Raw genomic sequence first — 12,825 nt, 5'->3', positions numbered from 1 at the left:
TGGGCGTTTTAACTCAGCCTTTACATAATGACTTCGATAGTGATGCCCAACCTAATACAAGTAAGTATTAAGGCATTATAATTTATAATTTTTTAAAATTTGAATTAATTAGTAATATATTTTAATAGCAGAGATAGCTACAACGTCTGTAGGAAATTTTCACGATATATCTGACGTACCTGCATCTGAAGTAAGTCAATGTTTATTTAGTTATCAATAAATTACTTTATAATACTTAAATGACAATTGTGCAAATATTTATAGTATACATGAAAATACTTCCTATATTAAGTCTACTTCACTGTACAATACATAATAAGAATATACATACATTTTATGTATAAATTACATCTATAATTTAAACTATATCATGTAATTTAAATGTAAAACTATAATATTTAATATATAAATTGTATGAAGTTATACTGTATGTACATATATTCAAATTGTGTACATACATCTAATCTTATGTCTTCAATTAACAAATTTATAATGTACTTTTCTGCAATATATATATATATATATATATATAGTGTAAAAAGTGTTAAACTGTTTTTATTTTTTAATATAAAATTTTCTATGTATTTGTGTACATAGTATAGAAGTATTTGTGACATATATAGTTTCTTTTTACAATAATAACACAGTAATAAGAATAAAACTTATTTAGGAATATTTTATTACTTACTTTTTGAAACAAATAATTCTCCATAAAAGTTAACTTGTTTTCATTATTAATTGTTTATAAAATTTAAAAAATAAAATTTTCTTCAAATTGCAGCATCTTTATGCATATTTATATTTAATATATTTATTATCACTAATCCTTCTTCAACATAGAAGAGTTTCTTGAGTAACAAAAATATCTTTTATTTCAAAAAAGAAATTTATTTGGATAATGAAACAGAACATTTAAAGAAGTATACAGTTTTTACTGGTTTATCGAACAAACGAATACGAACGGGTCCTGAGGCGCAATTAATTGATTGCCCTTGAAAGTCGGCTTCTTACAGAAACACAGCTTTCCTATCATCAAATGTCACGGCACGCCACTGCTGTGTATGTGCTCCAAGAGAAGCACTTTCAAGTCTTTTAAAGCGGTTAATGCAGTTTCTCTGAAAACTCAACTTTATAAACATGATCATTTCCTGATAACTCCACTAGCTCTCCGATATTTTCTCTAACAATTGAAGGAAATGCTATGCAGTAGGCGAATGCTGACCTCAAGAATAGCACACAGTAGTTAGTTTAAATGTAAGCACAGTTGGTCACTTAATTAGAAATAATTGAAACTTCTTTTTTCATGAAAGAAATCTAAACCTATGAAAATTACATTCTAGATAAAATGTTAAGCCTGTAACGCCATATTTCTCTAAATACGTTTTATCGAAGAAATGAATTCTAAACGCAATGTTTACTGCTGCAAAAAAATATTGTGACGTAGTAAGTGGCTGTATTTTGAAGTTGAATTTATGTGCAAACCATAATGTTTTAAGAGCCAAAGTGCAAATCGCATGACTTTTGGCGCTTAAAATGGTACGGTTTATGTTTACATTATTTTGTTATTCCAGAGAATTCGTAACATAGTGAGATTTTTTTATCATTTTATTGTAAACATTGAAATGAGGACTTGAAGAAATTCATTCACTAGAAAAAGTGTTTATCTCTTCTGAACAGTTTGTTTTTTTGGCATTTGCATCATTATGGCACTACACGCTTCATAATATAATTAAACATTGATTTGATACTTGTATGTGGATAAATACTGGTGTATAGATCTTCTCTATAAATATTAGAGAACCTTTTGGTATATGTGCGATTTTGCACAGAATGTACTAAATGTATGATTCTGCGTTCCAAACGAAATTGTTATTACTAAATCAAGTGATTAAATAACAATCTCTGGTTGCTATTTGTACTGAAAGCATAATATAACGTTTATGAAAAATCCTGAAAATGAAGTCATGCACGCATTAGCAACAAAATAGAATGTACCTTTTAAATATGTACTAAAAAAAACTAATTTTGAACTATTTTAATCATAAACCCAAATGTTTGTAACAAAAAACTGCTTGTATTTGTGTAGATGCCTGTAAAACCCACCAGATTGTAACAAATACAGCTGAAGAGGGACAGACAACCTGTACGAAATGCATACCGTCGTCATAATAAACCTGTGTCCTACTTTAAGATAGCTAATCATCATATTATGATTTAGTCCCAGGAGAAAAACCCTACTGGTTTGCCGGGCCATTTTTATGTCTACTTTAAATAATGCAATCACATGCTTCCCTTCTTGAAAGAAAAAAGAGATAGTGATGGTAATAAAAAGGTCCTCTTAGTGCGCAGGAGATGGGGGGGGTCCATCAGTGGCCGAGTTGATAAAATCACTGAACACTGGTAGTTGGTTGCGCACAGTGGCGTAGCGTGGGTGTAAGCCGCCTGGAAAGGAGGAAAATTTCGCCGCCCCCTTATTTAGGTATTTTTACAAGATATTATTTATTGTGAAATTTTGCCGCCCCTAAAAGTGCCGCCCCCACTATGCTACGCCACTGGTTGCGCGGTTTGCGTCTCGCCAACGGGCTGGCCACATGGAGTTCTCTGGGTTTTATTCACGTTTGTAACACCCAAATAGGGATCAGTTTCTTTTAGAAACTCCTCCCGGGAAATCATCCATGTGTTGCGTTGCAGTTTACAAAGAAAATCAAACCCAGAGGGTGTCCGTACGACAAGAAACATTTTAAAAATATAAGTGATCCATAATAAATAAATGGATTTTATTTTATTAAATTATATTTCCTAAATTTTGATCTTTATTGAATCTAAATTTCTTTTAAGCACAAAATAATTTACAATTTAACTATTTTAAGTTTAGTGTGTAAAACTGGCAACGTTCAATACATACCCACGTGGTCTAAGGATCGGTAACAATAGATCAAAACACCCAATTACACGTTAGAACCTTTCGAGCATGTGTATATTAAAATTATATACAATTATATATTTAATATACAATAACGAAAATAGTTATTGTGTGTGAAATATAGTAAATTGTTAATTGTGTTGTAAATGTCTCAGTCAATGTAAATACCGGGTGAGTTTCTTTGAATTTTGTGGCTTATTAATTTGCTTCAATTAATACTTAAAAAATTATTATGCTGAGTTACACGGCCTTTTAATTTATAAATGTGCTGTATTAAGATTAAATGATATCACTTTTTATTTTGATTTTAAATTTTCATGTTTATAAATTTGATGTTTTTTACCCCTAGGAAATTTAAATGCCCTCAAGATTTCGAAGAGTTCAATTTTGAAATTGAAGATGATGTCAAAAATGAAGATGACGAACTCTGGCTAATTCAAGCACCTTTTGAGGTAAATAGTTAGAAATACACTGAATAGTTTTTAAAATATTTCCCAATAGAGCCTTAGCAATACATTGGCAACTGGGCAAGTGCTTGAAGTATAAGGCATGAGGTGCATGTGCCACTCACACCTTGCAAATATTTTTGCATTGTGTAGTAAGAAACTAAAAATATCAGGCATTCTGCCATAATTCGTGCCACTCTAATATGTTCCTGCAATTTCCCATCAGTTTACGGCAATTCTTTTTAAACCAATAATTAAAATGTTGCTGACAGATACAAAAGTTCCAAACACTAAGAATCATTTTTCAGCAGCTCATAAAATGTGTCCTGTTGTTCTTTAAAAAACTTTTGGTTCTTTGAGTTTTAGAATTTGGTTCAACATCTGATCTCAAGATTAACATCTTACATTTGTGTGCAATATTAGTAAGATTGAGCTGCATGCTTTCCTGACATTTTTTCAAAGCTTACAATTCGAAAGTCAGGATTTGATGAAATTTACCATTTTTACAATTCGGTTCAAAATCCAATCTCTAGCTTCTTGGCCAAGTATTGTTTCAAATATTATTTTGCAGGTTGGGTAGTGATTTCCTCCCCAGTTGTATGAGGTTTCATTTGTTTGTTACTATCAGTTTTTCAATTTTAAAAGAAGCTTTAAGAGTAGTGTCAGGTATGTTAAGTCTTTTAACCATTCTAACAGCTGTTTTCTTCTGTCCCTCAGATGTGAAAAATAAGATAAACTTTTTCAAGTTTACCAGGATACTTGATGATAAAATGCTGCTTCAGTTTGCTGGATACCATCACCTGATTGCTGAATATTTCTCCATAAACTATACATACAGGATGAAGGTTATCATTGTGATTGTTCCATGAAAATTTATATGATAAATATGTGTTCAAATTTATTCTTTTCTTTAAGAATGAAATCTGGCTTCTTTTATTATCTTTTGAATCTGATGGATTGGGAGAAACTCCAACACTCAAAACCAGCTGTGAAAGCCAACAGTTCACTTTCACTGTCTTGGAGTTTATATTTCCTCACAACAGACTTATCTGTAGTGTTATGGATTGTCACAATCTGCAGGAATGAGTCTATCAATCTGCCTGGTCAAGCACAAGAAATGATCTACTAACAAAGTTTTTACTTAATGACAACTAGAACACTACAAATATCTACAGCACTGATTATTCAGATGACACATCAATATTCCATGGAAAAACTTGTCCATAAGTACAGTAAATAGCTAATAGCAAGGTGGCGGCAGAGGTTTTCATCTCTAAAACGTGAATGTCAAACGTCGCTATCTTGTAAGTGATGTTTTATGTTCATGCTTTAGAGATGAAAACTTTGGCCGCAATCTCGCTAATGAAATCACTGTGAAACTTTAAAGTGACAAGTGATTATCTTCTTTTGTACCTCCAGCTAAAACATTGGGAATCGTCTACAGACAGTAAGTAAATTCAAGATCGTTATATGGAAGTTCTATACTCTTCTAGAATGCAGATCTTCTGGGTAGTGATCTTGAATTTAGTTCCCATTTGTCAGACATCAAAAGATAAATCTTTCTTTCAATTCCTTTATTTTCATTAATCTCATGCCATTCCAAGTACTGTGGCATGCTAGTAGGAATCTCTGACATAGTGTTTATGTTTGCAAAATGTTTTTTCTTAATATTTTTTGGGAGATACATTCAGAGTTTACAGCTACCCATTTATAAGAGAAATTACAAAATCAGGATTCTCTCAAGGAAAACTGGAAAAATGTCAGGGAATTTTGTAATCAAAAAATACACTTACGTAAAACCAGATAACCGGAGTGATTAGTATTCGGGTCGCAAACGTTTTCGTAGCCTCTTCTAGGCTCTTCTTCAGGCTTAGTAGTAATAAATTCGAATATATTCCTTTTTGAAAGAAACGAGTTTCGAATTCCGTCACGTGAAAACGTTCCAACATATTTTTTAAACGAAACGATCGCCGTTCTGTGTAGCGCGCATGTGCTTCGAAGCGGCGAAGATGTTAATGTTTACAAATTATCTTCCAGCAGGAACTGCCACGCTGCTGAAAGGGCCAACTCGTCTTTAAAATTGATGCATGTGGTGTTACATCCTGCTCTGTATATTTCCATAGCTTCCAATAATTTGAGATGTTCCGGGTGGTTAGTGGTGAGGATAATGCGAGCTGCGGTAAAGTCCGCCGTGACTTCTTGATCGGTGGCATATGTTGAGAGAGCTGTTGTGAGCCTTTTGTGTGCTATGTCCGCCTTATGTTCTTTAATCCTTATCCCCATTGTACGTTTGGTGGAGCCAATGTAGACCATATCTCTGTCAAATCTGTGGTCTCTGAGGGGGATGGTGTATATTCCCGGTAGTCTGATTGGGTTCGGAGGATCTTTTCCGTTACGGAGTATTTGGAAAATGGTCTGGCATCTTCTGTAGGCTATACGGACTTGACATTTTTTGGATATCGTAGCATATATCGATTTTAATCGCGGGTTAAAAGTGATAGGGATCCTTTCAGTATTGTTTTCTTGAATATTTAAGCGCCTTTCTGTCTGACTGTTACTCTGTTTCTGGCTTATGTTTCTGGCCCTCCTAACCAATTGGTTAGGAGGGCCTTTACGCACTCCTCCTCTCACCAGGCACTAAATCAGAAGATCAAAAGTATAAACGAAATAGCGGTAGAACACGGATACACCAACCTGATAAGGGGACTATGTAGAAAGTACAGAAAGAGCCAGAAACAGAGTAACAATCAGACAGAAAGGCGCTTAAATATTCAAGAAAACAATACTGAAAGGATCCCTATCACTTTTAACCCGCGATTAAAATCGATATATGCTACGATATCCAAAAAATGTCAAGTCCGTATAGCCTACAGAAGATGCCAGACCATTTTCCAAATACTCCGTAACGGAAAAGATCCTCCGAACCCAATCAGACTACCGGGAATATACACCATCCCCCTCAGAGACCACAGATTTGACAGAGATATGGTCTACATTGGCTCCACCAAACGTACAATGGGGATAAGGATTAAAGAACATAAGGCGGACATAGCACACAAAAGGCTCACAACAGCTCTCTCAACATATGCCACCGATCAAGAAGTCACGGCGGACTTTACCGCAGCTCGCATTATCCTCACCACTAACCACCCGGAACATCTCAAATTATTGGAAGCTATGGAAATATACAGAGCAGGATGTAACACCACATGCATCAATTTTAAAGACGAGTTGGCCCTTTCAGCAGCGTGGCAGTTCCTGCTGGAAGATAATTTGTAAACATTAACATCTTCGCCGCTTCGAAGCACATGCGCGCTACACAGAACGGCGATCGTTTCGTTTAAAAAATATGTTGGAACGTTTTCACGTGACGGAATTCGAAACTCGTTTCTTTCAAAAAGGAATATATTCGAATTTATTACTACTAAGCCTGAAGAAGAGCCTAGAAGAGGCTACGAAAACGTTTGCGACCCGAATACTAATCACTCCGGTTATCTGGTTTTACGTAAGTGTATTTTTTGATTGAATCACCGGTGTGTAAGGAAGATTGAGAATTTTGTAATAATCAGTGAAAGTCATATTTGGTGTTAAGTAGGAAATTTATTCATTTTTCTGAAAACTTACAAACACTAGATCTATAGTTTAAAACAAAGGAATTTTTAAAGCTAAAAATGTTTTAAAACCATTTTGTGTTTTCTGATGTTATGCACATGTGCACAAAATATGGTCAACGATACCATTGTTTTATGTATTGAAATATAAGTTAATAGAATATGAAAACAAAAGTTAATTAACTTAATTAAGGGCTTGTTGTATTATATTTTTTTCAAAAAATTAATTCAAAGCATAATAAAATAGTTGATTATTCAGTTTGAAATATAATGTAATGACATGTATACTGTATATTAAAATTATATATGCACTTTAAATGTAACAGTGTATGTTTTGTTAAGAAAAATTTGGAAAATAAAGTCTTTGCCATTTAGTATTAAATGCTAATTGGGCTGCAATTTGAAAAAATTGTAGACCTATAAATTTCCACTGTCATCTGCCTGTCCTTCCATAATCTCATGAACAGAGTAAGAGGGATGAATGCCGAGACCAGATATGGACATCTTAGGGGGCAGAAGGCCCTGATTAACTATATATGAACTTCCAGTGTAGACCAGAAATCACGTGATTTCAATTCAAAAATTTTCTCCAGAAAGGAGTTAAATAGATCACCAGCATGACTCTGTTGTTGTCAGGAAAAGTATGATGTACAGGGACAAGACACTACTAATTTGAGATTGAGAGCATATATTTTAAATTAAATAAATTAAAAATGTGATAAAAAATTTCAGCCTGGCAGTGTGATGATGTCATAATAAATAATTGCTTGTTTCATTTTAGGTTTTATCAGTAATTCTTTATATGGAATATATACAGGGATGTTGAGAAGGGGGAATTTTCCCAGGATCAGAGAAAACTTAATCATATGAAATAGATCCTTGTTATAACATTAAAGCAAGATTGAAGAAATTTAAAACTATAATATATCTAGAACAATTTGTTTTCTTCCTATTTTAAATATGAATTTTCCAAAGTGAATAAGAAAAACCAAATATATTTTATATTTTGTAATTTTATTATTGATATAAAGCAATGTTTCAATAGAAGGCAAAATAGAAATAATACTGTAGTGGTACTATGAAACCAAATATGAAATCTTGCCCATTATTCTTGCCATGTATTACATCAAATGTAATGTTAAAGATTGACATATTTTACATTTTATAATGTAATTCATTTTAAGTTAATAAATTAAAGGGACTGAAGAAGGGGACAGAAAAGTCCAACAGGAATATCCTTAACCTTCTTAACTAAAAGTTTTTAGAGTTGAATATTGCTTCTTAAACAAGAGAACTAATACACAAGTTCTAAAAATCATAAGTATTCATGTATTTAAACATAGAAAAGGCACAGTAAAATACAGTATTTCATAAAAAATATTTCAATTAACATAAAAATTAAGCAAATGGACAAGGACAATAAATGGAATGTTATTAAGTGCCACTTACCTGTAACTATATAAAAGAAATTCTCAAGGAGATGATCTAAAGCCTTTGTTAGTAAATATGATCTGTTTGTCTGAATTTTAAATATGGCATGTTACGAAGAATGTAATCAATATATTTTAAAGCTAAATTTCACTAATCATAAATATGTCTGATAACTATGAGATTTCAAATTGCTCATTTTAGATGATGAATTAATGAAAACATAAAAGTGTGCAAAAGAACATAAGCAAATAATTTCAGTCCAGAAGTTTGTAACATTTGATTATTTGATATGTGCAATGACTTTCTTAAAATTTCAGTTCATACTAATAACCACAGTTTCTCCACAAAGTAAAATATTTAAAAATGAAAAACAAAATAGCTCTGATTACAATTTAAAATGTTTATATCTATAAACAAATTTATGAATAACCATAGCTTTTAATACAGTAGTGTATATTTTATATTTCTATGTAAACTTAAGGGAAATATAAAAAAAGTTGACCAGCTAACTAACCTATTTCCTACTAGAAAAGTTTAGTTGATTGATTGGTCAAGTGTCAGTAGTTTTATGTTTTTGGTATGACATGATGATATAAGTTAGTGATGCCCAAACTTTTTGATTGGCAGACCAAATTGTGCGTAAGCTGTAGTTAGGCAGGTCGCAGTTATGTTTTATTTTCCATTTATACAAAATGTAGGTTTATTTCTATCATTTATAAGTGATCTGTTGAGTAGGTTTGTGGATTAGATTTGGTCTGAGGGCCATAGTTTGGGCACCACTGATATAAGTGTTCAACTACTAGTGATATCATAGAGTAGTTCTATTGCAATGGCTCTCCTAATAATAGACTTAGTTACTTGAAAGTGATAGAGAAACAGCTAATTTAAATTTAAATGAAATCATGCCAAGGAAAATGAATTTGGGTTTTATTAGAAAAATTGATTAATAATTAATCATTAATTTTATCTATTATATTTATGTATTTTATTTCAGATGGATATTTCATCATTAGAGAATAAAAGTATCTCTTTGAATAAGAGAACAGTTTTTAAAGGTAAAAACAGTTTATAAGATAGAAGAAATTATGAGATATCAGCCACAGATTTTATACCTGAAAATGTAAATTGTATTTAATAGTATTTGTGAATTTTATAAGATTGTTTTGAATTATTTAAAGAATTATTTATTAATAATTTGGTTAATGTTTTTTATTTGTTCTTTCAGCTTTTAAATTATCAATTAATTCTTCCATCTAAGGAACATAACAAATTAAAACCAGGTAATGTATAAATATACCTGAAAGATTATTATATTTACAAAATACTGGGTGTTTCAAAATTGTCTTTACAACTTTGTAGGGGAATTTATTCAAAGGATTATACAATATTTTCAAATGCACAAATTTTAGTAATACTCATCAAGTTTCATTTGCATAAACTTTTGCACTGAAACTCCCACTACAGTATGATTAACCGATTTCCCAGGACTGTGGATTGGTCGGAGTGCACCAATTAACATGGCCACCTCATTCCCCAGATGTAACACTATTAGATTTTTTCTTCTGAGAATTTGTTAAAAATTAAGTAGAAATAGCACTCCTAGGCCTGCCTATAAATGTGGTTGAATTTTGAAATCAAAATACCATTGCAATTGCTCAATGACATCTGAGAGAGAGACTATGTGGGAAGAATGGATTGGACATCCACCACATAACAAATGGAAGTCACATTGAATCATAAAAAGTCAATGAATGTAAAACTTGAAGTGTTTGACTATATTTTGATGTTTTAAAATTATGTTTCTTCAATCTTTTCATCAATATCTAACCCTCTAGTCATAAAGTTGTTTTTGAAACACCCTGTATTTAGTTAATTTTACTATATAATGCATTTTTCTCATTATAGTGCCAGTATCTTTTAGGGGTTATTTGGAAGTAGTTGAGACTTTGGATTTGCCAGGTGAATTGAATATTAAAAACGTTAATAAAGATATAGCCAAGTTTGACAATTTAAGACAACAATTTCTGCCATTTGGTTCAAGTAAGTTATTTTTTTAAGATTTTAATAAATTAACACTTTAAAAATAAGATTTTTCTAGTATACAAAGTCTAATCATTTAATCTGTAGAATAATGCTAGATTTTTCTTTATTGTTTTTTGTCTTTTGAGGACTTATCATCTTTTACACAGATTATAGAAATTATTAATAATTACAATTTATAACCATATGGAAAAAAATTACATAAAATTGTCATCGTTGCTCTTGACCGTCATACAGAGGTTGTATTAATCTTACAACTCATAAATTCGTATATGACAGGAAATTGGAAAATTTTTAAACAACATTATGAGTAATTGTCTTCTCCTTAAATAGTCTTATGCCTTAGGTTTATATAACAATGACACAAACACAACATCATTAATATAAGACTATTATTATATTATTTTGCACAAGGTTACTTTATAATATAATTATGCTTATTGGAAATTTCCAGTCAAACAATATATATAACAGAAGATAACATAAAATATGAGCATAATTTTAAATCTATTCTTAATATTCCTATTTTCATAATTATAACAATTATATGTCTACTGGTTCTATCATTCAGGTTATTTGCTATTTTGAAAACAATCAGATCCTATTAACCATCACTCAATTGAAACACTTTATCCAGGTTGATATCATATGAATATTTTTGGGTATCCTTAATGTAGTAATCATCTCTTATGATTATTCTATTTCCATTGAGTTTTTCCTTTTTGATTATTGGTAATAATTTTTTCTTCCTCATTCTTGATCTTTTACATAGATCTGTGGTAAATATTATTTTATTTTTCTCCTTTTTTACTGAATTTATCTTCTTTTTTCCAAAACTCTCTAAGAATCAAGTTTCTATGAATTAAGGAATCCACTGAGATTTTCACTATATGCTTACTCTCGCCATTAGTTAGCCTAACAACACTTTCTGACAGCTATTAGATATTCCCGAACCTTTTTTAATGTACTGATTAATTTCATTTGTGTAATTATGTGAATTGAATGAGAAATTAATAATTATAATATTCCTATTATTTCTCTCATTAATCAATTTATCTATTTCAAATTCTATCATACCTTTAATTTGGCGATTGTTCTTGGATATTATTTCCAATTCTTCTACTTGTTGAGATAGCTTTGTCAACTTGCCATGAAAATAGTTATTTTCTTCTTTCAATAAGTTAACCTCTGTTTTAATTTCTTGTAGTTCAATATGGAGTTGTAAAAAATTTGTCCTGTATTAGTTGATAAATCGATTTCAATGTGTATTGGGGTTCTTCCTGCGCTTGCGGTTCTTTATCACTAACTATTGCAAAATAATTGTCTATTTTCATAATTCTTGTAGTCACGGGGCTGTTTTGACAGATATTTTTTTCTATTTGATAATAATCTTCACTACATAGATCTTTCAATTGTTTTTCACTATCCTTTTCTTGGAAATTGTCTTTACATGGTCTACCACGCTCCCTTCTTTGCATAGTAGCTTGACTCACTTGTTGAGGAGAATGGGATAAGGGACCAGGATTTGATTATATCCTGGAAATTGTTAATAACAATATAATTAAGTTTAAGGATAGTCTACTAACAAATATCCACTTTTGTGAATTAATCATATTCCAACTATTTACAGCTTTCCAACTCACCAGTACACAACATCAGGCTCTACTCAAAAGTTCTCTAACACCACCGACGACCAGCACACTCCCCCTAATACCTCTATGTGAATATATCTAAAATTATTGTAACATATCTCTGTGAATATCTTAAAAATATTTTAACCCAATTATAGAAAGTGAATATATTTTAAAAAAATAATAAATATATGGAATTTTAATGTTGTGACATATAATTTTTCTTTTGAAATGCATTTTTAAATTTCTGTAATTTCTGGAATATTTCTGAAATTTGTACTGATCATTCTGTTTCAAATATTATTTAACTAATGAAACCTTAAATAAAGTAGGCAAAAATGCTTTTTTAACATTAAAAGATTATATTGTTGTTCTGTTAATCCACAAAGTTTAAAAAAAAATGTATTTACGTAGACATGTTCAATGTTTTTTTTTTTATCAAAAATTAATACAAATCTGTAAGTAAACAACAAGGGAGAAAAAGTCAAATTAGATTAATTTATGTAGGTTTCTTTTTTTTAAAAAAAACAAGAAAGTAAAATAATGGCCAAATAATGATGATAATTCCAAAACAGCTGGACCACCAATTTCAAACTGGGACACCAAAGCTATTGTCAATAATCTTGTTCAAGATAAAATAAAGTTGTTTACATGAGGAATCTTCCTGACAGTTTTTATTTATCACATAACAAAAAACATTTTTGGGGAGAACACTGCCTCTATACATCTGTCATTGCTAGATC

General features: G+C 31.0%; 1 long non-coding RNA gene across 1 annotated transcript; it reads left to right on the top strand.

Annotated features, from left to right (window-relative positions):
* Window positions 1–2,936: 2,936 nt before the first annotated feature.
* Window positions 2,937–12,285, top strand: LOC136975168 (uncharacterized). The gene is made up of 6 exons (XR_010880756.1): window positions 2,937–3,094; window positions 3,273–3,375; window positions 9,406–9,531; window positions 9,637–9,691; window positions 10,317–10,451; window positions 12,082–12,285. It is a non-coding gene; the product is annotated as an uncharacterized lncRNA (long non-coding RNA).
* The last annotated feature ends 540 nt before the right edge of the window (window positions 12,286–12,825 follow it).

This window comes from Centruroides vittatus, unplaced genomic scaffold (genome assembly GCF_030686945.1).
Source record: "Centruroides vittatus isolate TY-2023 unplaced genomic scaffold, ASM3068694v2 contig_364, whole genome shotgun sequence".
Classification (NCBI taxonomy): domain Eukaryota; kingdom Metazoa; phylum Arthropoda; class Arachnida; order Scorpiones; family Buthidae; genus Centruroides; species Centruroides vittatus.
The sequence above is the reverse complement of the archived record's forward strand: the minus strand, read 5'-3'. Positions and strand labels throughout refer to the sequence as shown.